At 41.8% G+C, this 26,650-nt stretch overlaps 1 protein-coding gene across 4 annotated transcripts in view; it reads right to left on the reverse strand.

Moving 5' to 3' along the window:
- The window catches only part of LOC111569168 (galactosylgalactosylxylosylprotein 3-beta-glucuronosyltransferase 1), an 81,136-nt gene that overhangs the window by 43,502 nt on the left and 10,984 nt on the right, over nt 1–26,650 (reverse strand). For all 4 annotated transcript variants that reach the window (XM_023271153.3, XM_023271152.3, XM_055012403.1 and 1 more), the window contains one exon: nt 2,241–2,468. The gene's annotated coding sequence lies outside the window, so the exon portion shown is untranslated. The remainder of the gene's footprint in view (nt 1–2,240; nt 2,469–26,650) is intronic.

Consider the following 26,650-nt stretch of genomic DNA (forward strand, 5'->3'; position numbering starts at 1 on the left):
AATGTGCAAAGGTTGCAGTATGTAAGATAGTCAAGTAAAACGAACTGTATCCTCAAACATCAGAGTTGAGTCCAGTTCTTTCTTCCACAAGCTTTAAAAATGTAGGATATATGCAGGTCCCTTTTTGATTACACTACATCTGTTGCATGCTTCTTGCAGCAGGTTATGCAAAGATCTCTGCAATTACTTAATGGTAGCTGCTGTCCGACTCACACTTCTAAAAGCCTGAAACAACAGTCGAATACAAGCGGCTCCTCGTTGATGGTTGCCTCATTGGTCTGCATTACAATAGGCTTAATCAATTCCTCTTTGCCTTCTTCTAAAACACACCATTAGCATATTTAGACCAGAGGAGTAACACATTCGGCTGCATTTTGGAGAAGTGGCACATTTGGCTGTATCTGCATTTATGATCTAGTGCAGTCTTCCTGTGTGTGCTGTAGATTAGCGCATGGCACCCGCTACAGTGCTGATGAGCGATGACAATTCCCTAATGAATGAGAGAGTGGCTCACAATTACATACACAGTAACTGTTGTGGATGGCATGCACACACCCGCAGAGGAGAGGAGTGCATGGTGGGTGCTGAGTACCTGACAGTAAAGGGAGTACAAATGATCACAGTGACAATGCTAACACTATGTTTACCACGTTTAGATCCTTTTTTTTTTTGGTCATTTGATTAGATTTTTGTTTGTGTAAAAGCATGCTAATGTCTGCTAATTAGCACTAGACACGAAACAGAGCCCATGAATAAAATATAAGTTCATTAATAAAGACCCTCTCCAGCGCATATCAAGTTTTTTTTCTTTTTTGTCTAGTTAACATGTTCAGACTTACAAACCTGAATTTGTCCAATATTATAAGATGCCATGAAGTAGTTTTATAGCACAGCAGTAGAGAAGAATCAACTCATAACTCAGAAAATACACAAGTCGTTAAGTTTCATGTCTTATTCTTGCGCTAATTTGCACTAATTTTCCTGGTTTTATTCATATGCTGTTCATGCTAAAAATGAAAACCTCATGGCTCTGAGAGCAGAAAAGTCAACAACCCTCAAAATCATTATAATTCACACTCTGGTGCTATGATGGTCAGATGCTACTAACATGGATAAAGAGATACTGTAATTGATGTTTGTAAAAATACAATTTATTTTCATGATGATCATTCACTCAGAACTTCTTTTTTCTAACGGCGGTTGCCTCTTTCTGCAATGAAACCCTTCATCTTAATATCAGGCATTGAGGTTTAATATTTGGTGCAGTGTGGAGCTCTGCTATCGACCTGTGGTGTGATCCCAGTGCACTGCGGTTTATATAAGTCCTATAGATCCCTGTGCTGACCTGTCCTATCTCTGCTGTGTGTGTTTGCACCATGCAAAAGACAACACGAAAAAAATGTAAAGTTAGGATTCATCTCACCCTTGCCTTGCCAGTAAGAACTCTTTTCTTTCATGTCTATAGCGAGGATAAAACTGAGCCTACAAGCAAGGAAACAGCCAAACCTCTTCTATTCCTTTTCTCTCTCCCACCTCCTCATCTAATCATTTGCTGCCTCCACACCTCAAGATTATTTCCTCTGCTTTCTCATCGGAAGCACTGGCTGTTGAGCTCTCACACCTCCCCTCCCCTCCCCAACCTTCTCCCACTCCCATGCTCTGAGCCTACATATATATCAACCTCTAATAATATCAGAGGCCAGGGGGATCGCAGACAGCGGAGGTAAGTGGATCTGTCAGATAATTTTGCCCCTGTCCTCCACCTAATTCCTCTGCTGTATTTCCAGGTGAAAAGACTGAATGGAGAAAGACAGCCATGATAGAGTGAGACGGAGAGTAAGAAGGATCGTGGGTGGGGGTACTATCACCTGCATCCTCATTTTACCGTTAACCGCATCCTTTGATGCTCAGGGTTTTAAATTTAGCTTTCCTTTAGAACAAAGAAATAAATGAGGCTGCTGGGTGTTTGTTGATGAGGGATGCAGTGACAGAAAAAAACAACAAAGCAAGATTCAAGGTCAGCCTGGCTGTCTGCAACACAGACTATTTACCCAGATTAAAAAACTAACCTGATGTTTGTCATAACACACCTGGATAGATTTGCTGCCGACAAAATTCATATTATCTTCCATTCATTGTTCACTGTGGTTATTGCTCCATTTTCTTTTTCCTGCTTTGGAGAAAAACATCAAATAGGTTGCATGGCCCCGGTCAGCTGTATGTAACGATATGATACTCACAAGCAGCACTCTGTCTGTCCCCTGCAAGTACACAGGCCCCTCCTCCAGTGTATTCCCTTCCTCCTTGCGTCGGCGTCGTCAGATACTCTTTGCCTCGAGCTTGCTCTTAATTGGTGCCGCTTGGAGAGCACAGATGTGTGCAACTGAAGGTGGTCAGACGTAGTAGAAGCTGTGGCACGGGTGACATCCAAACACTCCCAACGAGTTTCACGTCCTCAGGGTTGGGCCCTGGAGAAACAAGAGCACGAGAGTTGTGAGTAAGAATGGGCCTCCTCTTCCCAGTACAATGAGGGGCATTGAAGAAAGGGAATGAGCAGGATGGCAGCTGGGAGGAGACGCTGCCAAGCTGTAACAGCCACTGGGTCATTCTCAAAACCTCTGTGACAGCTTTTGTGTTTGCATCTGGACAGCTGTCAGGAGAGATAGTCATTGTGGGTGTCTACGTTAAAGTTACACGCTGCTTGACAGGCAGGAAATTGATGAGGTTTTTCTTTTTTGCCTCCGTGGGGTGTGTCTTTTAGGGCGACACCCATGCAGCTGACCTCAGCTGGAAACATATTTGGGTATTTCACATTTCTGTCATATAGTATGACAACCACTGCTCAGGCCTTTAAAATTCAGAAGGAAAAAAAAGTCAATAATTTCGTATTCTCCTGTAGTATTAATTAGTTTATTTATCCAGCTCCCTGGGGACACAGTGACAGGAAAATGTCCAATAAGCTCTAAAATATGACCATAGCTAAACAGCAGTCTGACAACTTATTCAGCCTATCAGCTATTAATAGCTGCTTTCCTCTTAAGCATGGCCTCTGGGGACCGTCATTTCAAAATGTCCATTTGGAAGAAATGAGACAAACACACCAGCTGCACTTCTCACTCACTCTACCACAATTCCTCTGCATGACTCCCCCAGCTACCGCTCTCCATTATTGATGAGACTTCCTCTGTCAGCCTCATCTGCCACTGTGTTGGTTGTACTCGCCTGTGGGCAGCCGCTGTGGTTGTAAAGGGGGACCAGCTGATGCCACATGAGGAAAAATAGGACAAGGCTTGGGCACATTAACAGCCTATTGACAGGATACAATCCAGAGGGCATGCTGTGCTGCAGGTTGGTTATTGACTTAATCTAAATTCAATAGGGTCATCATAAGAGGAAAATGTAATTATCTCAAAACCGTGGGGAATGCTCTTTCTGTGGGGCCAGCTGACTCACGGATACTCGACCTGAGCAGCAGGATTTAAAGCACAGTCCGTGGTGCCAAATTACAACAAAAGAAGGAAAGCACGGGAAAACGAATGCGGAGCTAAGCGAGGAAACAACAAGCTGCAGGGTCACTCGGAGAAAGAAAACAGCTGTTTTCTTTATGCATGCGAGCGTGAAGACAGGCTGAATGAAATTGGAAATGAACATCGCTTCCATGTAGACTATCCTAAAAGTAAAATGCACTAAATGTAAAGAGAGATACTGTCTACACAATGATAAACCCACACCGTGACACACAACCTCCTGCTCCATCACACAATGTCGCATTGTGCTTTGACATGATGGAGATGAAAGACTGCAAACCTGCACCTCCTGGATGACAGGGAACAATATATCACTGTAGAACCATTGCTATTCCATGTCTGAAGAGCTGTTTGTGTTGTATCACTATTACAACCCCACAGCTGTAGCAATATCAGATGAACAAAGGGACCGAGATACACAATATGAACAAAACTGTGACAAAATGATAGAATAATAGCAAAGAATAGATTGAACAATGGCTTAATAGAGCATAGTATGAGGTTAGCAGTGAAGATTTAAAGTCAATGAATGCCTAAGAAATGTAAAAAAGTATATACTTAAAAAAAGGACAAGGATTTGCCCAGTAGGTTGTCTCAATGCAGTGGGACTCAGTTGAAAAAAAAGCTCAGACAGCAATAATTGTCAGCTTTGGATCAATCACAGGAGCTCGAGGATCTCATGCTGTGCCTCTGCTCATCGGGGGTTAAAGATAAACCAGGCACTGAAATGTGTCTTTTGTGCCACATGTAGCTATGGTTACTACACTGAATATACATTTGCTGCTGCTTAATACTGTGAGAGCACAAAGACAGTGACCGTTTTCATGATGGCATTAATGTCCTGTAAATGTTTTATTAAGACTGATGCATTTATTTCTCCAAAACCTCTGCACCTCTGTGTCTGCTTACTGTATAATAAAACAGACTGTCTGGGGCTTATTTATATACCTATAATTCAAGAGCTACATCTGTGTTTGGCTGTCTGGATATTGTTGACCACTGACACAAACTCAACAAAACCTAATTTGAACGTTAAAAGAGAGAATCTGAACTGTGTTTGTTTGCTCTCATTACATCTAGTTGCAGCCTTGATGTGCTTCGACCAACTGTGCTGTTTCATCTCATTAAAAAATGAAGAGGGAACGGTGGTTCTTTCACAGTACTTAACACATCTCAGTGCTACCACACCTTACACTAACCACAATGAACAGTTTGTGTCGGTGATTTGGCAGTTCCAGTATTTTTGCAACAACATTATGTGACTTCTGATTCTCGCCAAATACTTTCTTTGTATGTTCATAAAAAGAATGTTTTCAATTATAGCTCCCTGTTTAATTTAGCTTTGTATTTGTTGTAAGTGTTGAAAAAAATGTACATTCTGGACCTTCACGGTTTTACAGCACAAACCCTAGACTGCAGCGAACACTGCTCAACCATCGTTCTGTCATGTTCTGCTCCATAGCCAGACACCAAACACTTTAACACACACACACACACACACACACACACACACTGTGGTATATTTACGTGGGTGATCAGTGCAGACACATTCACACACTTTCAGACAAGCTCCTACTGCGCGGCTGGCTGTGGTTGGCTCTAACGTGGGCCGACCGCCGCGACCACGTCAGTCTTTGCACCTGACAGTGATGGATGAAAGGCCAGAACCTGAAGGTTGGAGGATTGGATTGGATGGAGCGAGGAGAAAGAGCAGACAGGGTGGTGTTGGTATTGATTGACTTCAGATCTGCTAATGTGACTCATCAGAAGAGGGATGGACCTGCGCTCACTTTCACACATGCAGGTTTTGCACCTATCAAAAACCGATAATTGCTCACATACAGAAGATGTCCAATTTGCAGACCGGAATGGAATAAACAGAATGTGCAAAAAGCTGTGGTTTCAAACATGTTTTAATTCATGTGTATGTATATATATATATATATATAGTGATTGCTGCATGGTTTTCAGTATATTTTATAATATGGTCGAATCTGAGGGAGAAGACAATCTTTTCCAGTTCAGCCTTCTCATCATGGACCCATTGGGAGCCATGTCTAGGACAGCAGTATACAGCATGCATACAGTAAAAGTATATGGACCCACAACAATATACAGTACACATACAGATTTACTTGCCCATGGCAAAAAAAGGCAACCAGTGTGCTATGGGACCACTGAGGCGCATGCTTATTTTCGGCAAGATTCACTGTGGAAACTGTGTTTTATATAAGTCCTTGGAGGGTGAGACCTTTACTGGACTCCTCTACACAAATTCCCCAGACATGCAATAATCCCATTCCTGACAATCTCCCCTCATACATCACTTGGACTCTCTCGTACGTGATAGAAATATTTTTCCTTTGAAGATACGTACGATCACCACCGTGGAATCATTTCAGCGAGTGGAAAATGCCCTGCTGGGGGAAAACAAAACAGACTGTCCTCTGCTGAAACTTTGATGGTGAGTCAGATAATGACAGAGCTGGTGGCCTTTGTTTTTTTCAGTCTGAAGACATCTGTCATTTAAATGAAATTGCCAGGTTTGTCATGAAAGAGAATTCATCATGCCTTTTGGGTATGGCTCCATGATTAATTCAGGCATGTCAGTTGGTGAGTAAATGCGTCTTTATTCTTGTGTAAGTGGTCAATATTAATAATGCACATGCGGGTCTAAGTTCAGCATCCGTCTTGGCAAAGCTCAACATAGAGCGTTTCGCCAGCTGTGCACGCTTGTCACCACGTCCCTTCTTACTCTGTCTTTTTCCCTCTGCATCTCTATTCACTTCAAGCTCGCCACACTATCCTTTCTCTCTCTGTCTCTCCCTGGCTCAGAAAGGTGCAGTATGACTCTGACACCTACTCTGATAGAAAGATGTGGCCCATCAGCAGTAATTGGAGGAGCTGTGGTGGTTGGGTTTCTCGAGGAGGCGGCGGCGGCGGCGTGATCGATCCCGTGGATGGTGGAGGTGGGCAGGCAGGGCTGACAGAGCTGCATCCCCCACAGCTCCTGACAGCTCAATGAAGGCCAAGCCGCAGAGCACAGGATGTCCTTTTACAAGAACAATCATCAAGCGTGCAGGTCACCCTCGAGCTCTCAGAACTCACAGTCATCCAGTTAAATCATAATTACCCATTTAGTCGATTATCAGCTGGGTAGAAGCACGTTGAATTTAATGTTAGCCTTTCATTATACTCACATTAAAGAATAAAGGAAATGTCAAAGGCTTAATAGCAATGATGTGATGTAATTATCTCCGAGGTGATTTATTTGAAAGATTTTACAGCAATAATCTCCTGACACCTTCATACATTCTGTGAGGTATACAATTTAATTGCGCACTGCGTGCACTGACACAGTGAAGTAGCATGAGATGTGGATGATGGATGCGGTGCAGTCTTCACACAAGCCAAGACAATTTGCATACTTATGACAGTACACAGGCTGGTATCAATACCCCTCTAGTGTGTCCTCATCACAGCTTTGGAGAGTCGTCTTTGTTTGTCCTCCTGTTTATGGTTTTTCTCAAGACCAAAAAATGCACTGTGCTGAGCTCAGCCTGACCACAGGTTGCCATAGCAACGCGAGGCAGCTGGGACTGATGGCGCGTTAGAAAAGCTTGGCACAGGTTAAATCAAAAGCACTATTTATTTACCTCGCTCTGTTGTCTTGCCCTTATCGCTGTCAGACTTTATGCTACTTACTGTGTTAAGAGAAGCCTGGTGGCTCTGCTTTAGAACCTGCTGGAAACTACAATGATAACAAAATATTAAACAAATAAAAATGAAAAGATGGCTTTAAAAAGACCTTGCTTTTAAAATGCATTTCATTGAGAAATCGCACACAATGCACACAATATTACCAAAAGACTCAACGACTGAGAAATCCCACAGTAAGAGTGAGTGACGTAAATATCGTATGTTATGGCTTTTAAGATAATCAAACTCCGTAACTCAACGTATTCATTTATAATTACACCACAAAATATACAAAATTTAGCCAAAGTCTAGGCTATACTGCAAAGTACTAGTCATTCAAGACTCCAAGATGCAGCACTTCCATTAATAACACACATTCGTACCTTAACATTCCAATAAATTGCCCCAGTGGTTGCCATGTGTTTGACAATATCAGATCTCTTTACAGGGTTTCAGCCCTGTGACCAATATCATATATAATAATAATAATAATAATAATAATAATAATAATAATAATAATAATAATAATAATAACAATAATCTCAGTAATAATGAAGCTACATCGATTCATGTGGCTCCAACTGTGCCACAACTCCTCCACGTTCTGGCTTTGAGCCAGAGCTATTAAACCTGCCCAGCTATGGCCACAGCGACAGCAGGCAACACTGAGCACTGAACTGGATGACAAATTTGACAGGATTTAAGTTACTGTTGTATGTTATTACCTATTTTTTCACTAGCTTCAACAATGCAGGTGGGAATTTTTAATTATAGAATCTTCACATATTCAAATCAACCCATGTATTTGTTAAACAAAAACAAGAAGACAACGGAAAACCAGCATGCAAGATCCATTTATGAAACCCCCCCGAAATTCCCTGCCAAAATGCGTTCTCAACACTACCTGCTGATCCCCCTCAGGGAGGACTTCAGAGCCAGAGGACAGGAGAAGGTTGTGGATTTATAGGCAATCCTGCTGTAATATTACCTCTCTTCCCCCTGCCACACACACACACACACACACACACACACACACACACACACACACACACGCCACCACTACCACCCACACCATTTCTGGAATACGCTGATCCCTGTGAAGAATTTCTAGCCTGAGCCGGAGCTGCAGAGCTGTACAGGAATAACATCAGCAGCCTGATGGTGCTGCTGGGTGAAACTACCAGGATCCCGGTCGGTCTCTGGGGTATAAATAGATAATAGCTCCTGGTTGTGTCCTGCTTTAAATATTGTTTTAAGTAATGATGAGGGGCAGCTCTATACTGAATGAATATCTAGTGCTTCCGATGACCACAGAGCATTTAGAGCAGTCTCAGAACTGTTCCCAGACTTGGCCCATTGCTGCTGTCTGTGTGCTTCACTGCATCCCTGCAGTCCTTTATCCTTTGGAGTGTCTGCTATGACAGGCCAGTGTTGATGCTTTGAGTACCATTACACTAACAGTGCATTCACTTCCAAAGTGAAGCAACCACAACCTTTCACCACGCACCTTTCATCTTCTCCTCTGTCGTTCAATCTCCCATGGTCATTCCCAGCTTTTGCGAGGGTTTAGTTGACCCCACAGAGGCAGTCGAGAAGGGGTTCATTTTTACTCCTGGCGAGTAGGTGACTGCTGTTGTTGTGCTCTTGGCAGCTTTGCCTCTCATGTTTGGTTGGAGGCATTACACTGGCAGAATCGCAAGACTGTAAACGGGCATCAGCAAACACTTTAGGAAACTTTGAAGGTGATGACATGCTCCAGGCTACCGGTTTAGTCGCCTGCCTGTGCTGAATGTTTATGAGCCGCTACTATCACAACTTTAGCAGTCCCTGTAGAAAGACAACAGGCTGCCTGAAATATTTATCTCATGTCCTTTCACAGGATCGTACTCCTTGTGATTATTGTTCACAACACTTCTTCTGACCTCAGCGCTTTAGTGAGCATTGTAAGGACTTTAACTCTATCACTGCAGGTGAAGCTTTAAACATCACCGCTGTGAAGGATTAAACAAGACGGCAGTCATTACCTATTCATCAGCCCTTGTTCACAGTCTTGACTGTAGCATGTGGGCTCACACTTCAGAGTAAGATATTATGCAGGTATCATATTTCATTGTAAAATAACTTGCCCTGTGTCTAAGGAGGACACAGCCATGCTAGCAACTCTGCAAGGCGAGACTTAGGCCCAGTGGTGGAAGCATGCTAACAAGTTCACAGTGAGTTTTGACAAAGTCAGGTTCTATTTTCATCTCAGTCACACAGCAGCTCAGTGCACACTCAGGCTATGTAACTGGAAAATGAAATAAGATCAAACTAAAGTCACACAAAATATTTTTTTCATGCCAAAGATGTTTTTATATGATTTTAAAAAATCAATGGATATCAGCAGAAGTGCAATTTTCTTTAACTACAGCATGTATCTCGTCCACTGACATAACACGAGTATCCTACTAAACCTAAAACACACCACGTCCTTGACCCAAACACGTCCTGGTTAAAAATTATTCACCTTATACACCAAAATAATAGACATAATATGAAAGAAAGGACAATACAGCCACGGAAACTGAAATGATGCTGTCAGCTTTTCCAAAGAGGAGCTGAATATGCAGAGGCACCCTTCTTCATTTAATTATTAGGTCACCATAGATTAAATGTAGAAAAGCAATATAATATGCTGTAGGTGACAAATGTCGTTGTAACTTTTAAGAGTAACAGTCAGTGCTGGCCTAAAATGAGAAGATGCTACTGAATGTTCCGCTCACTGTGGGTTTTTTTTTTTTTTGCTGGATTTCAGAGCTGAAAGCACACAAAATAGTCACATTTTCACTTGCATGAGCTGCAAAATGCACACTGTAGAGCCCAGCTGTCATAAAAGAGAGCAAATGGGAAGTCGGGGAATCTCTGCTAAATCAAGAAATCTCTGTCTGAGGGGCTTTCTTTGCATTCCCCAACAACCATTGCCAGGTTTAATGCTGGGGAAGTGCAGTGTCAATTTTGAAGCAGATTGGAGGAATTGGGGGTTGTTTTTGGGAGGTCATTTTGTGATATTTTTTAGGTCCTCCGCCTGGCTTTAAGCTGCCTGTGTGTGGAGCCCCTGTTGCTAGGTGATGCCATTAAAGGCCAGTCTTAGGTAGTCGACGGGATCATTAGAAATCAGAAAAAAGAAACATGTTAGCCACCGTTAGGGACAGCAAAGTGTGCAATGCCTCTACGGCAGAGCTGACCTTTGATTATGTATCATGTTACTAACATATTTCACTTCTACAACTGCACTGACAGTTTAAGCACGGCTGGCGCTGGTGCAGTCAGGCAAACAATAAGAAAATCCCTCTAACATGCTCTAACAATTGAATCCTGTGTGAGCTGCAATTATATGCCGCTCCCCGAGGAACTCTCCTTGACACCCTAAAAAGGTAATATAACTTCTGCCGTAGAACACAATCACATGGTTCACACTCCTCGTCTGCATAATTACAAGGGCTTGGGGAAATTGAAGGGCTTCGCTACCCATAAAACTGGGGGGTTTAAGTAATCCTAGTGACAGAGGAGGAATTAAAGGTGAACATGGATGTCCAGGTTGGATGAGCGCTGCTGCATACCTTTAACTTGCATGACAAAGTGGTACGTTTGGATAAAGACGAGGTTAATAGTTGCCTCACTGCGTCGCCTGAAAGGCAGCAGCGAGCAGAGTCAGAACTCCTAGAGCAGGTTTAAATGTAACGATGGACTTCATGTAATACTCAGTATGCAGGTTCAAGCTATGTGAACATTTATGAATGCTATCTATCTATCTATCTATCTATCTATCTATCTATCTATCTATCTATCTATCTATCTATCTATCTATCTATCTATCTATCTATCTATCTATCTTAGTACTTGTGGCAGAAACTGCGGGAGCAAACAGCGTATTTCTCACTAGATGAATCTCGACTGACAGGTCAGATCAGAATAGAAGCAAATGACGACGCATCGCCCCCCCATCTGCCAGCAGCAGTCCTGACAGAGCCCTGTCTGGTGCACTCAGCGCTCTTTCAGGCATTGCTTCACATTCGATCAGGGAGTTTTGACCTCTGCATTCCTATTACATGATGTTTCCTCCTTTAGTCACAACAACACAGTGCCATCGCTGGTGACTGCAGAGGGTGTCATGCGATGACTCTGCTCCGAGTTATAGTGGCATTTCATCTCAATTTGATACAGTGGTGTGGTCACTCGGCGAAGGACACATTTTCTATCCATCGACTGAGGAGCAAGGAAAACATCACAGTCTGCAGAAAGGCTGTGACTGAATCCATACTGATAGATTCAAAGGCAGAGTACAGGCTCACTTATCTGATAGCTGATTTGACAGGACTGAGGGAGGCTGCAGTGCCTATTCCACCCCAAAAACTTTTTTAAAAAAATGTGGAGTCCAGCACATTTTGTGCTCCCTGCAGGCTCTGTTTGCTGAAAGTCTTTTAGAAAGTCCTTTTGCAAAGCTGTCAAATGGATTTTTATCATTTCATAACAAGGCTTCAGCTTTCTAAAATCTGTAAACAAATCATAAAAAATGCACCCTGCAGTGACTGTTGATTGTTGTTAATTGATTTGATACACTCCCGAGACTGCTAGTCTGGACTTCTGCTCTTGGCATTAGCATAAAGGTTTGTGTCATATGGCAGCCTTCAGAGGCTCACAGTGATCAAGCCCAGGAGACAGGCCATCATTTGGGCCTAAAAGTGCCTTCCCTTTGCCAGTTTCCTGGAGAGCCCGCATGGGTAAAATGACTCTGTATCACTTTCTTTGTTCCTTCCATTTAATTGCTGCCGAGCTGCAATATGTCAGCTCAGTCCAGGGGAAGATACTGCCTCTGTCTCACTTGCAGGGTGGGTTTTCCTGCCATTAAGAAGATCCTCTTCTAATTGCGAGTATTTTGCGAGACAGCCACTCTAATGAAGGGAGGGATATGCCGACATAGCAGATCACATTACAAACACTGGAGGTGGGAGTCTGGCATAATTGCTGACTGGGATAAAAACTGAGTGTGTTTGATGTATTTCAGAGGTATTGGATCTATTTGGAAAATGCCGATGTTAGAGGAGATAAACCCACTCATCTGCATATTTCACTGAACACATTAGTGGCGGGAGAGATTCCAGTTCTGGCTATCTTGCAGAATCCAATTACCTATCTGCTGGGTGCTTCATGTGAGCCTCTTACCTTGATCCAAATGCGAATGTGTCGAGATTGGCTGTTTTTTTTTGACCTGTAGCACTCAGTAGGTGCACAAACAGTAAATGTATATGCACATCTGCACATATCCATGAGTCTGCTGTGTTAATGCCGGTATATGCAGGTATGTCTTCACTGGCTAAGTGTTGTAGAAATAACCTCTATTTGGGAACCGACCTGTCACGCTGAGACTGCATGTTCACTGAGGCTCCCTGTGGACACTCAGCCATGCGGAACACTTGCTTAAGGCAAAAAAAAGACAAAAAAAAAAAAAAGAAAAAGCAGCTTCATGAAGTGACTGATAGGATGTATTGCAGCAGAGACCTAGAATTCTTCACAGTGTTACCGCAGAAAACTGGCCTGTGTGGGAGTGACTGACACTGAATCGAGGGGCATGGAGGTCTAAAGCTTACTCTCTTATCTGATCTCAAAGGGCCGACAGTGTACGGCCTGCATTTCCGACATTTTCGTGCCTGCAGCACACCACAGAAACACTATCAGTAGGTAAACATTTTGCTCTTTTTTTTTTTGCATTAAACATTTTGTTTTCAGAAGCACCTGTACTTTGCATTTCTGTGCTTGCCGCAGTTGCGAGAGAGTGAACATTAGTTTTGACTTCAAACCTGTCACTGTAAAATATCTTCACACTGAATGCAGACGAAAAGTAGAGGTGACACAAAAGCACCGAAAAGTTGCTGTAAAGATGTGAGACAACAGCAGCGGAAATCTGGTCTGTGAGAAAGTAAAGCAAATAAACCAAGATGAGAACTCGCTTTGCTTTGAGTTTGCACATACTTTGAGAGAAAGAAAATAATTCAGCCAGAAATATCTCTTCAGCTATATAGTTGAGCGCTTTAAATTTGTCCCATCCATCTGTCTGTTCCATCCATCCAGCCTGCATGTCAAAAGTGTCACGATACTTAAACTGTTTTAATTAAGAAACTGTAATGTTTCCAGAACAGCATTTTAAAATTTGTCCACTGTATTAAGGATTTATGTTGACTCTAAACTGAGTCGTGTTCTCTGCTGTTTGAAGTTCAGTGAGAAACTAAAGTGGAACATTATAGTCAGAGAAGTTATATGATCTCAACTCTGTGCAATGCAGCAACTAAAATGCAGTTTCTTAATAATCCCTTTCAAACAAAACAGAGCCAAGCAATAAATTCAATTAAACTGAACAAATTTTCTAAAAATCCAATACATTTCCATATCAAGCTGCTTTGAGCACTGAGCACAAAGTGCAATTAAACAGCCCTGTCCCTGTAAACAAAGCGAAACTTGCATCGGAGGCAATATATCCACTGTGATTATTTACCACCCTGAGCACTCAGCAAAAATCAATAACATGTGCAAACATCAAACCAAACAAGATTTGCAAATCAGTCTTCATAAAACAAATGCAGAGGGTTAAAAAAAAAAAATCCTCTAAACACTGAGACACTTCACAGAGCCATTGGTGATAAGAATTATCCGGGGAAGTTTAAGAGTTTTATGGATTCCTTTGCATTTGGGGCATGGATGGTTTAAGCTGCAGAATGAAAGTCAGAGTCAAAGTCACTTCACAATTAAGCTAACACAAAGTGTCTGTGTGTGTGCAAGGCTCATGCTTGCGTATGTCCTTTTGTGTGTAAGACAGAGAGCGACAGAGAATGTGTATGTGTGTGTGTGTGTGTGTGTGTGTGTGTGTGTGTGTGTGTGTGTGTGTGTGTGTTTGCGTGTGTGTGTACTTGCACAGCTTCTCTTTCTTGACATTTAAATGAAGGCTGATCAGCTCAGGCTTTGTGAAGCCAGAGGAAATGACAAGCTTTACCCCTCACATTCAAATTTAACCATGAACCAATCAATAGTTCCAATGCTGACAGTGAATAGAATGGTTGCGTAATCTGAGAGGGTCACCAATAGCACCAAAATAATTCACAACTTTAGGCCAGCAGCTCTATGGAGCTTTTTTATCTTCTATTCTGTTTGTTTGGGTTTTAAATAAATTGTGTTGCTGAGTCTAAGCAGTTCTCATAACACCTGGTGTAAGCGGTTTCCAGCAACAGAATTCAGATAAGTCCACTGTACAATAACCGGCCAGACTGTCGGACAATGAGGCACTAACAGTTTTTGTCTGTCTGTGTCAAGCAGACAAAGTTTGGTGAACACGGTTCAGTATCTAGTAGCTCAATATGGATTTTTTTAAAAATGAAGGCGAATACTAGACATTCATTTTTTAATTTAAAGGGGAAAAAATGCAAAAAGTGTCTTCTTAATACAAAAATAGAAAAGGTTTACACAACATAAGCCAAATTATCAGCCAGTGATATGGATGGGGTTGTGTCTCTGGTACATGGAGCATAATGGACACAACTGGTAACCTTCAGTTTAAATGTATCGAAGTATAAAAGCGGCAAAAATATAAAAATAGAACTAAAAATGACACGGAAGGGTGTCTCTCTAAACAAGGGCTACAGTCTTGACGCAGTGGTCATGGGTTCGAGTTCAACTAATGGCCATTTACTGCATGTCTTTCCCCCACTCTTCTCCCTGCATTTCCTGTCTCTCTCTCTCTCCACTGTGCACTTTAATAAAGTCAAAAAATAACTCTAAAATAGAAATGACAGTGAAGAATCCTTACAGGCAAGGACATCATGCATTAAATTATTCTGAGGGAGCACAGTTTTACATTCTCATTGTCATTTTCATGAAAAGTTTCAGTTTTAAGACAAATTTACTTGCTACAACAATTATATTCACAGATAAGTTCAATTATTTGCTCTCCCATTTAAAAAAAAAAAAAAGTCCTGCATGTAGAAAAGGATTAGGGCCGGTGTAATATAAATATATATTTGAGTTCTGACTGTTTTCTCAGAGTTTAAGGTCAGAATTGTGAACTGTCACTGTTTATTGTCATACTCGTTAAAGGCTTTCTTCTCTGTGGTAATTAAGTTAATTATATAATGCTCACAACATAATGCTAATTACCACTAACCGCTGATGCTAAACACGATAAAGCATACATGTCAACCCTGTCAGATGCCAACCAATGGGAATGTCTGTAAAATCCATAGAAAATCTATAAATGCTAACACAAAAAGACATCAAGGTGCAAAAGATCATTATGAGTCAAAACTACACCAGAGAAAAACACACTGGAAGGAGGATCAGCCACAGAGACGATGATGTTTGTGCATCCCAGATCTGATGTACGAGCAAATGTGGTAAGAGGTGACATTCTGTTTTGCTACTTCAAAACATCACACAATCTGCCGAAGGACTTAATTTTTAAAACACACGTTTATGTTGACAATCCATATGATTTAATGTATGCATTCACAAGTTTAAATGGGGACAAATCCGAAGGTAATATCTGAAGCTCTTAGTAATTTGCAAATTTGCAGATCAGCTGTTTCTACATCATGTAGCTGGAAGGAACCAAACAGCCTAAACAAAGCGGGGGGTGGGGAGTGGGGTCAGTGTGTACCAGGAGGCCCCACATATCGTACGGGCACCGCATCTACTTACAGCAGTTGAAATAATAACAGTGAGGTAGACAAACAAACAAACAGGCTGCTCCCTCATCAATCACAGCCAAGGTGCCCTTGAATATGATATGTAACCCGACATGATAATGAAGTAGAGCGACGCCCTGTTTCTGCCCTGTTCTATCTCTCAGCGTCTAATCCAAATATTGACAGACCAACAAGATTCAAACTCGGCAGCTTTCACTGAACATGACGTACTCTCTCTGGCAGCATCAAGAACACCGCCTCTCTCTCTCTCTGAGCTTGTCCCCCACATGAAGGACAACTGAAGTGAACATGACACAGTTCAGTCTTAATGGTCTCACCCTCGCTGTGTATAACAGTAATGTGCTAGAAAGCCATGTGTAGTGTGCAGCATGAAGGGACAGCTGCGGTTACACAGAGGGTAACACCTCTGCTGCCGATAGTGCTGCTACTGCACGACATATAATCTCATTTCTGGGCAGAGTCGCATTTGTCTCTGTTGGATGATTACCTTTTTTTTCTCATTTTAATGAGTGTTGTGAAGCTGTAAGAAAAGACAGCTCTTTTGGGTTTAGCAGTTATTCAAGCTGTCCTCCGAGGGCGTAAAAATATATACACAACTATTAATAATTGTTTAAAAGTGTCTCCTCTGCAGTTTAAACCTGTAGCGTACACATATAGCACAGGTGAATTAGGTTGTTTAGGAAAAGAGTCATTCTTCAAAAGAAAAAAAAATGATGTGCATTTGTACTAGTATATTTCTCTTTCTTGGCAAAGATGTTCAAGTTAATATGTCTTTTCTCCTCTCCGACCATGCACCCTCTCCTCTCATTTCTGCAGATTTCTAACAATATGCAGTGAAGCCCGTGGTTGATACGGGCCTTCAAATGGAATCACTTCTCCCTGCTGCCTGCCTCCTCGCTGTTCCAAATACAAAATGTGATTTACGTCGACACAAGTCTCCACAGCCTCCTTCAGTCGCATCTGTCTCTTTCACACTGCACACTTTTAAATACCAATTTGGGACCTTATTGAACTCAGCTTAAAGTGCAAAGAGCAATTTGTCATGCAGTTCATCGCTCAAGACAAAACGTTGAACTGCTTTTTATAAACTGTGGCCATAGCAAGCTGCTAGACGAGCACATATGGATAAAAAAAAGATTGAAGGAAAAAAAAAAGCATCTTTGTACTTTTTAGCCATGCTGGGACCTTCGCCAAAGCTTCCACTCCTCACCCTCCAGGAGGGGCTCTGGTCCTCATTTGTCACTGGGGCCACCAGGCTCCAAGAGGTTGTCGGGTTTTGATGAATGGAGCGAGAGCTTCTGTCCTTACTCTGCCATCCATCAGCTTCTGTGGATGTACAGCATTAAAGACAGACAACTCTTGCCAGGGAGACTCGACAACTCCGGCACAGTTCTGACACCCAGTACGAGATCAATGGCACCTCTTAAAAGATTCAGGTTGGGTTCTGGCCAAAGCAGGCCTCGGTTGATTAAACTTTAACCTCTGTATTGTATTTTTGACCACATCTACATACATCTGCAGTGGAGCCTGCAGTCTGTTCTTATGCTACATTTCTGTTGGTTTATTTTTTTGCACTTCCACAAAGAAGACACATTAGTTATCGATACTTTTTTCATGTGTTTGTCTGCAAATAAGCAAAATACAGTACTGTGCTACCCTACTGTATGTCATGATGACTCATCATACCGTCATATTTGCGCTACGGGTTCCAGCTGTTAAACACGTGGAAGCCTATGGATTAGGATTAAAGTTATAGAATAGAAAGAAACAATTGTGCTGGACAGGATTTAAGTTAATTCAGAAGCTTACTGTTTGCGGAAGCGCAGCAGACATTTTTTCACCAACAGTACAGATGGTTTTGAAAGTGTGTCACTTGTATATATACCGTGGAAGAGTTTTATGTCTTTTCTCAGCCTGCAGCAGCTCTAAACACATGTCAGGTGTTGAGTGGAATTGATTATCTCAGGGAAGTGTCACTCAAAATATCTTCGGAGGCAATACCAGCTCTCAGGTGAAAATTGTACAGATTCTGTCAGGCTTGTGTCCTTGGATGGAATCTTGGTGACAGCTCTGACATCACGTTTGTGCAAAATCTCTCGGTCTTTGGCCTGGATGGTTCCTACACATTTAATCTTCCTTGAAGTAAACATGCTGCATACTGTTGGTGCACAGCTTTTGACAGAACAGAGCATTTTAAATAAAAAATGGAGCCCAGATGTATGTTTGCAGCTGCAGCAGTTGCAGAAACCCTAACGAATCACAGGTGTATTCTCACAGGAACACAATGAAGCACAAATGAGGCTCTCATCTCTTTTCCCTCTTTCAGTCGCGGAGCATCCCAGCTTCTGTTACTTGTGTCTCACACCTTTGGGAAATTATACTGTAAATGCGATTTGGATTAATGCATCATAATCTGCAGACAGCAAGCATAGCAATCCCTTAATAAAATTGCAAAGACATTTTTTTTTTAAAAGTCAGCTTGTTATTCTGAAACTTCTGAAACAGAGGATTACAGTGAAAGGCATTTCATTTTCAAGTTGAGATCCATAAGCCCTCTTTTGGATTTCATGTATCTACAATTAGCTATAAATCCTTAGACAAATTGCCTTTTCAATCCCAGGTGGGTCGAGATACCATCTTGCCTCTTTCTCCCAGATGAGGCAGTGGAATGGGCCCTGTCCATCTCCCTGGCATGACATTGAATTAACCTCTCGCATACCAGAGGTTCATCTGGAGATAAGCTCAGGTTCCTCTTATGCCCCTATCTCTCTCTATCTTCCCCTATTGCCTCCCTGTCTTCCCCATCCCTTCTTCTTTCCAGTTCAATTAACAGTAATGGAGTTTGGGCGTATTGCTTCTTGTCCATTCATCCTGACAGTCCATCGCCTGCTCCAGCTCCATCCTCTAACACCAGACGATGTTGCAATTATGTTACGGCCCAGTGGTATCAGAGGTGCCTGTGTCAAGGTGATACCATGTGAGAAAACACCTGCGTGTTCACAATGACCTCAAACCAGCAGCGGTATGAGCAGGACTCCACACCGTGTCTTGAATCAGCCTGAGTGCCCTCAGGCAAAATGAAGGTCCATAAAGGCAAGCTTAGGCTGCTGATTTCACCAGAAGGCCAGATGAAGATGTAGGTTTGGACCCAGGAGCAGGGGGGAAATGCTCAGGTGGTCTTAAAGAGCAGGTCCTTTGTCAGAGAATAAAGACATCATGCATGGTTTCTCTTGACCTTGATATGTTACCAGGGGCCAATAGATTTGAGTTCACATTTCCTGTCATAATTTCACTTGTGAGAAAACTCAGTGTTTGTATCTCTGTGGGCAATACGTGCCGTGTGTGCTAATCTGAGCTGGAGGAAAATGTTCAGTCTTTCTTTTTCCTACCGTGAGGGAGTGTGATAAAGGAATATCGTCTGCTGCCTTGTTTGCACAATACGCTTCGATTCAGTCACTGCTGGCAGTTTTGAAGGCTTATTAATTTTATTGGTCTTGATTGAGACGTAGGTGTACATTTAATCGCTTGCTTCAGTTTTATTAATAGTTATGTTTTGATCACTTTTATGTCAGTGTTCGTGACTGAGTTTTTTGATTATACAAACACTAAGTAGAAACAACTGAAGGGTCACATAAAAGAAGACAATAAAGAGCCATCAGTGATTTTACTTTTCTGTTTGAAAATAGTTTAAACAGAGAAACAATGTCTTTACGTGAGGCTCACACTCAGAATTCCATGTACGCATCAACAAAACTGAATCCCTGGTTGTCTTGGATACAAAATGTTCTTTTGTTTGGATCCCAACAATTATCTCTGTCTGTGAACAATGAAGAAAAGAATGAATGAGATTGTATTGATTGGGTGGTTAGCAAAGCAGAATGCTGTCTCCAGTGACGGCAACGTACCTCTTAAATTAGTTCCTTGTTGTTATACTGGCTAAATGAAGCAGACTGCATATGCATGAGGAACAACAACTGATTCTTTTTCTTATGTTCCAGTTTGAGGATATCACAGGAGCTTTCTATGTCATGCTGCTTTAAGAAGGTTTATGTGGAGCTACTTTGGACACAGTGCACTTATCAGATTTGTGTAAAGCTTAACACTAGCCACACTTTATAGGAGAGGCTTTCTTCTTCATTTAAATGGCTTAAACCCACTAAGATTTGCCCCTTTTTGGAGTGCTCCACTATCACTGGGTGCAGTGTCCCTAACCTCTCATTACACAGAGTTCAGAACAAAAGACGGAATAAGACTCAACCACAGTAACTGCTTCATTTCAGCAGCTGAAACCTCATGTCTCATATGTGGCACCTTCGATCTTATGAATAATGTCATCTGTCTTTGCTTGTTTGAGCAGTAACACATGAACTTTTGACTGGAATGTATTTTATTTTATTTTTTTATTTCGCCTCGGAGGAAGAGATTGACAGTGACATTATTAAGATTAAGCAAGAAAAAAAGCCCTTTTCATATTCTTCTATTTTTATTGTATTTTTTAAATTACTTTGTGTAGCTAGCATGAAGTTATTGCCAGCTTACTTCAGCTGTTTATGGCTGCAGTTATCATACTATTTCTACTGTCTTTGTTATGATCCTGCTCCAGCTTCTGCCCTTCTTTCCCCTTCTTCCCCATTTTTCCTCCTTTCTCCCTTGGGTTCTGATCTGTTTCTGTTTTGTCCTGTCTCTCTTTGGTTCACTCTGTCTGTCACCTCTCCCTCATGTCTCTCTCTCTCTCTCCCTGTTTCTCCTGCCTGCATTCTGCCATCAGTTAATTACTGCAATGAGTATCAGCTGCAATAATCAGTTCACTCCATTCACCTGTTCTCCACCTCACCTCCACCTATTTAAGCTTTGTCATTTCACTCACTCCCTGCTGGATCATAGTTACCCACATGCCTTCATGGACTCTGTTTTCGGACTCTGTTTTCCCTTCCACTGGATTTCCCTCACTTGGACTCATCAGTTCTTCTTTCAGATTCTCACTAGCCCTGCTTTTGTCTCCAGCCAGTAGCTCCAGTCTCATCTCTGTTCACCCCAGATTTCCTGAGCCTGCTTCCTTGCCCCTTCTGTTCAGTTCCCCCATTTTGTAAGTACCCCTCCTTTGCTTAGTTTTGTTAGTTCAGTTTTATGATCTTTTGTTTTTGTATTCATAGTGTGTGTTAGCAGTAGTTCGGTTTAGCCTTGTTTCCTCCCAGTTCAGTTCTCCATTTATGTCTTGTTTTAGTTTTCTGGTATAATAAAATTCCTTCCATAATTCACCAGTCTGCCAGTCTCTCTGTGTCTGCGCCTGGGTTCTCCAGCTGCCCCCGTAACAGTCTTTCTACAGAGACCAGCTCAATCTGGTAAGAGGAATAAAATGACATTGAAACTTTTTTTTTTTATCTGTGTGCTTTTTTTTTGTGCTAGCATATTTAACAAGTATATTTTAGTTTTATTCAAAATGGAAATGTACTAAGATGGATGAAGCAATGGATGGTGAAAGTGTACTATGACGGCTCATTTTCCACATGCAAGCCATCTGGTTTTATCATGACCAAAAAGGGGACAAAGCATAATAGCAAATTCTCCCATTTAGTTCATATTTTCAGAGAGCGTTACAAATGGAAAAGAAATGTACTCACACTGAAGTGAAAGTTGATGAGATTTTGAAAGTGGAACTTCTCAGTTGAAGCTTACGTTTCACAAGAATGAAGGATGAAATATGGTGTTAGGAAAAGTATCATGCTTTGTCCCTGTGATGCCATTGTCCTCGAAATTCTCTCACTGGAAAGCCGACAGAGGAGAATTTGACTTTCAAACCAGCTATGGGACGACGTTTCAGCTCATTTGGTTTGGTGCGAAGAAAGTTAAGCCACACTTAATCCCAGGCTCATACAGCAGACATTGAAGAAGATCATATTCCACCATGATCCAGTAGCAGATCCAGTAGCAAGAAGACTTAGTCACGAACAAATTTGATCAAACTGTAGACATGTAAACTTAAATGATATTACAGATATTGTGCATTTCTTTTTCCAATTTTCAAAAGTGGACAAATCTGTTTTAAGACATATTAGAGGATGTAGTGTTTGTCTAAAGCCTTTTGGGTGGACATTTTTCATTTTAGTTGTAGACTAATGCCTGATTTTGCTGTTGTAAACAAGAAGACTTGCTATAAACGTCCATGGTGTGATCACATCTGCAGGATTTCATACCCATGTAGTCTACAGACAGTGCTACACAACCTTTTCCCTGCTTGTATTCCATCTGCAAACTGGAAGCTTGCTAGACACAGTAACTAGCCTCCACATGTAACGTGATATTTTAACACTTTTAATGCCTTGCTATGCAGATGTTGCATCATGGTAATGCATTTGGACTAAATTAATACAGACACAAAATATATGCGACCAACTGAAATAAATTCAATTTTCAAAGTTTGAACTTTATAATTTGTCAACTCAGAATTACATGAACCCATTTGAAGAGGTGTAATTGACTGCAGCACACACAGCATCTGCATCCCAGCCAAGCAAATATCAGCAGGTGAGACCCAAATTTATAGCCAGCTACGTCCCATTAGTATCAATCAGCCAATAAATATGCTCTGATCAAACTGATATTTCAGCATCCTGCCTGTGTAGCATCAGTCAGTCTCCCTGTGAGGAAGTAATGACGAAAAATCCAAAGGGGAAGACAGAAACAAGAGAGGAGGATCATCTTGTAGCTACAATATAAGAAAAATCAGTTTCTTTACGACCAGTTTCACCTTGATTGTATGACAGCTTCTATGACAACCACACACTATCACCGTGGTAACAACATTCTAGAAAGCCACAAATATCACACAACTTGTTCACCAGACAAACATATCAGGGATGCAACGTTGTGACCCTCACACACACGCACTAACGCAACCGCCATGAAAGGCTCACACACACAAAGGCTCACCAGGACGCCAGATGCAGAGCGGGCGTCGTACTGATTACAAACAACGTGAGACATCTCAAGGCTGCTATCCCGCTTCTCTCAGCATGGTAAATATTGTAATGTTGCTCTTTCTCTCTTTATTCCTCACCACCTTTTCCACACAGTGTTTGGCTTCCTTGCTGCGTCCTACACACCATTTAAACAGAAGTCTAAAAGTTCATCCACTCTGTCTTTACCTAAGCTGGCCTCTGACAGATACTAATTATACAAGAGCAGCAGCAGGCGGCTCCGGCAGTGGCCTTTTAAACCTCACATGCAGTACTGTATGCTAAGCTGTACTAGATTAAAGGAATGTTCTGCTTGAAAATAAAATACGTTCAATCCGCACAAAGCGATGACTACGCTGCCCTTTACACAGCTAAAGAAACATGTGTAAAGGAAGTCTCAATACGTAGTAATGCACTCGTTGTCCATTGCACTCATCAGTCATTTTTTGTAGTGCTAAATATAATGGGAATAAAACATGAGCCACACACCCAGAAATCCATATCCATTATCGTGGCATGCATGCTTTTCATTTCGAGCATGGCGTTGCTGGAGCCGTATTGATTTTCATCCCTTTTCTCAGCCTTGAATGTGGTGTAAAAGCTTGTTTTCTCTCTCGCTGTATTTGAATTTAGCATGATTGAGACCACAGCGCCCATCAGTCATACGGTGATTATCATCAATGTGGCTGGCGCATTGGAAAGCCAGTGAACCGTGGAATCAGCAACTTTGATGTGATTTGAAAGGAATTGTCATCAAATGCTGTAGAATCAATGTCCTGTTAGGGTTTCTTGAGGAAGGACATGTTCTTCCTTCAGCTGAAACAAGGGCCTGTGTAATGGTCTTCCTATATGTCTTGTAGATTTATGCTTTACCTTACTTATGTCTTGTAAAGTTAACAGTAAAAATGCTTCTATAAAACTGTGTGTAACTGAGTGTAATGTAGTAGAGGATTACATTAGACTATCATACCATTTACTATTTTACATCAGTGAATTGGCATCAAACGCTTAACAATTCTGCCTGTTTAATTTTGATTAAGCCCCACTTCAAGACAGACATCCAACCTTTTTGGCGTGCGTTTCAAAAGAAAACCTCTCAGGCTGATTTTCCAAATGGCCTTTCCTCACTGGAACTGACTGGAATCACATTAAAAAGCCTCTTTCAGTGAAAGGCCTGTGCGTGGTGCAATTGTAACAACACTGTCACTCCACAGTTGCCCTCCTGCCCAAAGTCTTCCGATCAGATACTTGAACAAATGAATTTTGATGCACTTGGACACCGATGAAATTTTTCCCACTCAGCCTTTAGTAGCGCACAAGCCACACAGACACGTCCGTCCTTTTGTGCAAATAATGCCACATTCTCCTCTACTGTATCGCCCCCTTCAATGACTGATGACTCACCCCTTCCTGTCCTTTTGGTGTGCAGACGAGACTTGAGTGACACAATCATAAAGCAGTCAATTAAACACACCTCCTCTGAATGTCCTTCCAGGAGCGCCATCATATTTCCCTGCTGTCGAGCTTATCGGAGAGCATAAAAAGGTTTAAAATCCACAATGCTGAATCCATGTTTCAAGAAATGTCAGAGCTGATAGAAAAATAAGCTACGCTATGATAAAATATATCTCTGTTGGTGTTTTTTTATCAGTGCAAGATGTAACACTAGGGGTTAGGACAAATGCCTGGGACAGGTATTTCAGCTGCTTTCAGAGCTACAAGTGCTCTCTCACACACCATCACAACTATTATGAAGCGCCTGAGCACAAATCTCGTTCGTAAACATCAATGAAAGAACAAAATTGTATGTTATATTGCGATGAAGTGATAAAACCGTAATCATAACGGGCAGGTGGTTAGAAGAAGACCACATAATTACTTCATTTAAGGCCCGTGCTGCCTCTGACCTCCATTTGTTTTCTGAGTCACCATGTGCAGCTCAGACATGCTCAACATCTCGCATGGTGTCCAGCCCTGCTTATCCTCTTATAGCCATCTTGGTGAAGCATGAAGAGTTTAATTGGTTAACCACACGCTTGGAATATCACTGTGTCTGTCATTGGCTGGCGAGCCAAAGACTGCAGCAGCTACAGCAGATAGTCCTTAAACTGGGCTGATGGTCATCCACGCTCATGCTGTAATTTGCTTTGCCGCTAACTACAGTCAAAGGTGTTCTCCGCTACACATCTACTAATGCAATGCTGCTCGCTACACAGCGCTCGTCTTGTTTGTCTTTGCCTGGAAAAAGGTTTTCTTTGCTGTAATTGTTAAGCAGTGAGTGGCCGACTTGTCAGATCCCATCACAAGCGTTTGATTTGAGCAGCATCGACCCTGATTGCAGTGGTGGGCGAAGCAGCTCCATGCAGCGGAAGAGGACACAGCTCTGTTCTCAGCCAAAACTGCAGCTTGGTGTCTTTCACCGGGTCTCTGAATATGAGCGTGTCAATACAGCCATTGCACACGGCTGCATATGCCCCTCTGGCATGATTCCTCCCCGACTGAATCGATTCAGGCTCTGTTGATCTCATTAGCTTGTAGCGCGTAATCAATCACACAAGGGCATTTGTTTAGGGCCTGCTACCCACTACATATTATAACTCAACTCCTCTCCACACTGTGAACATTGTTCTGTCTACAGTTATGTTTAGCCATGACGCCACATTGAGCTGCTTGTAAGCGAGCGCAGCTTCATGGCATTCATTCAAATGATCCTGTTTCATGACCGCTAAGTGATTTGGTGTCGGTGGAGGCAAAAGACAAAAGAAACGTATGCATGAAATGAGCACACATACACAGACACCTACACTCATGATTACAAAGGACTCAAAAAATGAGCTCACTCCAACTCTCAGAGTAATTAACAAGATGCTCACTGGGTCTGTTTTTATAGCTACAATTGAAGTGGTGCACAAAGAAAGTTTATCCAAGAGGAACCGCAATGCTATGTTATGTGAATGACTGGTATAACAAACACCATATATAAACAAAAGATAATTTTTAATTGTTAAAGCAGCGCCGACTAATCTTTGACAGGTGCTCTCGAAATAATTCAAAATGAGCAATTGCAACCTTTACACAACAGCTTTGGTAAACATGACATTTAAATGAGTCGAGTGTTATCAGAAACCCTCGAGTTGCTTCAGTTTATCATTTTAAATGTAAAACTAAGCGTAAGGTTCACCAGACAACATCCTGACAGAAGCTAGAGTATCATGGTAACTCTTGCACAGAATAACAACTGATGCAATTTTACATTATCATCTGTGTGTATCAGTCTTATCTGACACAATCTGTAAGAACTATTTCCATATATATTAGGTGATTTGGATGACAGAATTATTAGACACGATGCACTTTGTTTGAAAACTGCTGCATGTGCTTTCAACTATACTTTTATTTTGTTCATAAAATCTTAAAGAGCTTAAGCTAACATGGATTTTCTTACACTTTATGACGTGATATCATACCAGACTCTGCTGCTGAATTTAAACTGAAAACAAAATTAAGTGTCCATGGTGAAAAATATTTTTTTAAAGTACTTTGGATTAAATTCAAAAGTACTTCTTACAGGCTTTAAGTGTCTGAATGTTGTTCTTGAGCCATGTTAGGACGACAGATGTGAGAGCACTGGACACCATTAAACTGTGGCTGGTTACAGCTGGGCATCAAATCCTGCATTTGTCAATTTCACGGAGCCACTTTGATCATCCCACAGTGCTTTCGACAAACCACACAATCA

This window comes from Amphiprion ocellaris, chromosome 7 (genome assembly GCF_022539595.1).
Source record: "Amphiprion ocellaris isolate individual 3 ecotype Okinawa chromosome 7, ASM2253959v1, whole genome shotgun sequence".
Lineage (NCBI taxonomy): Eukaryota > Metazoa > Chordata > Actinopteri > Pomacentridae > Amphiprion > Amphiprion ocellaris.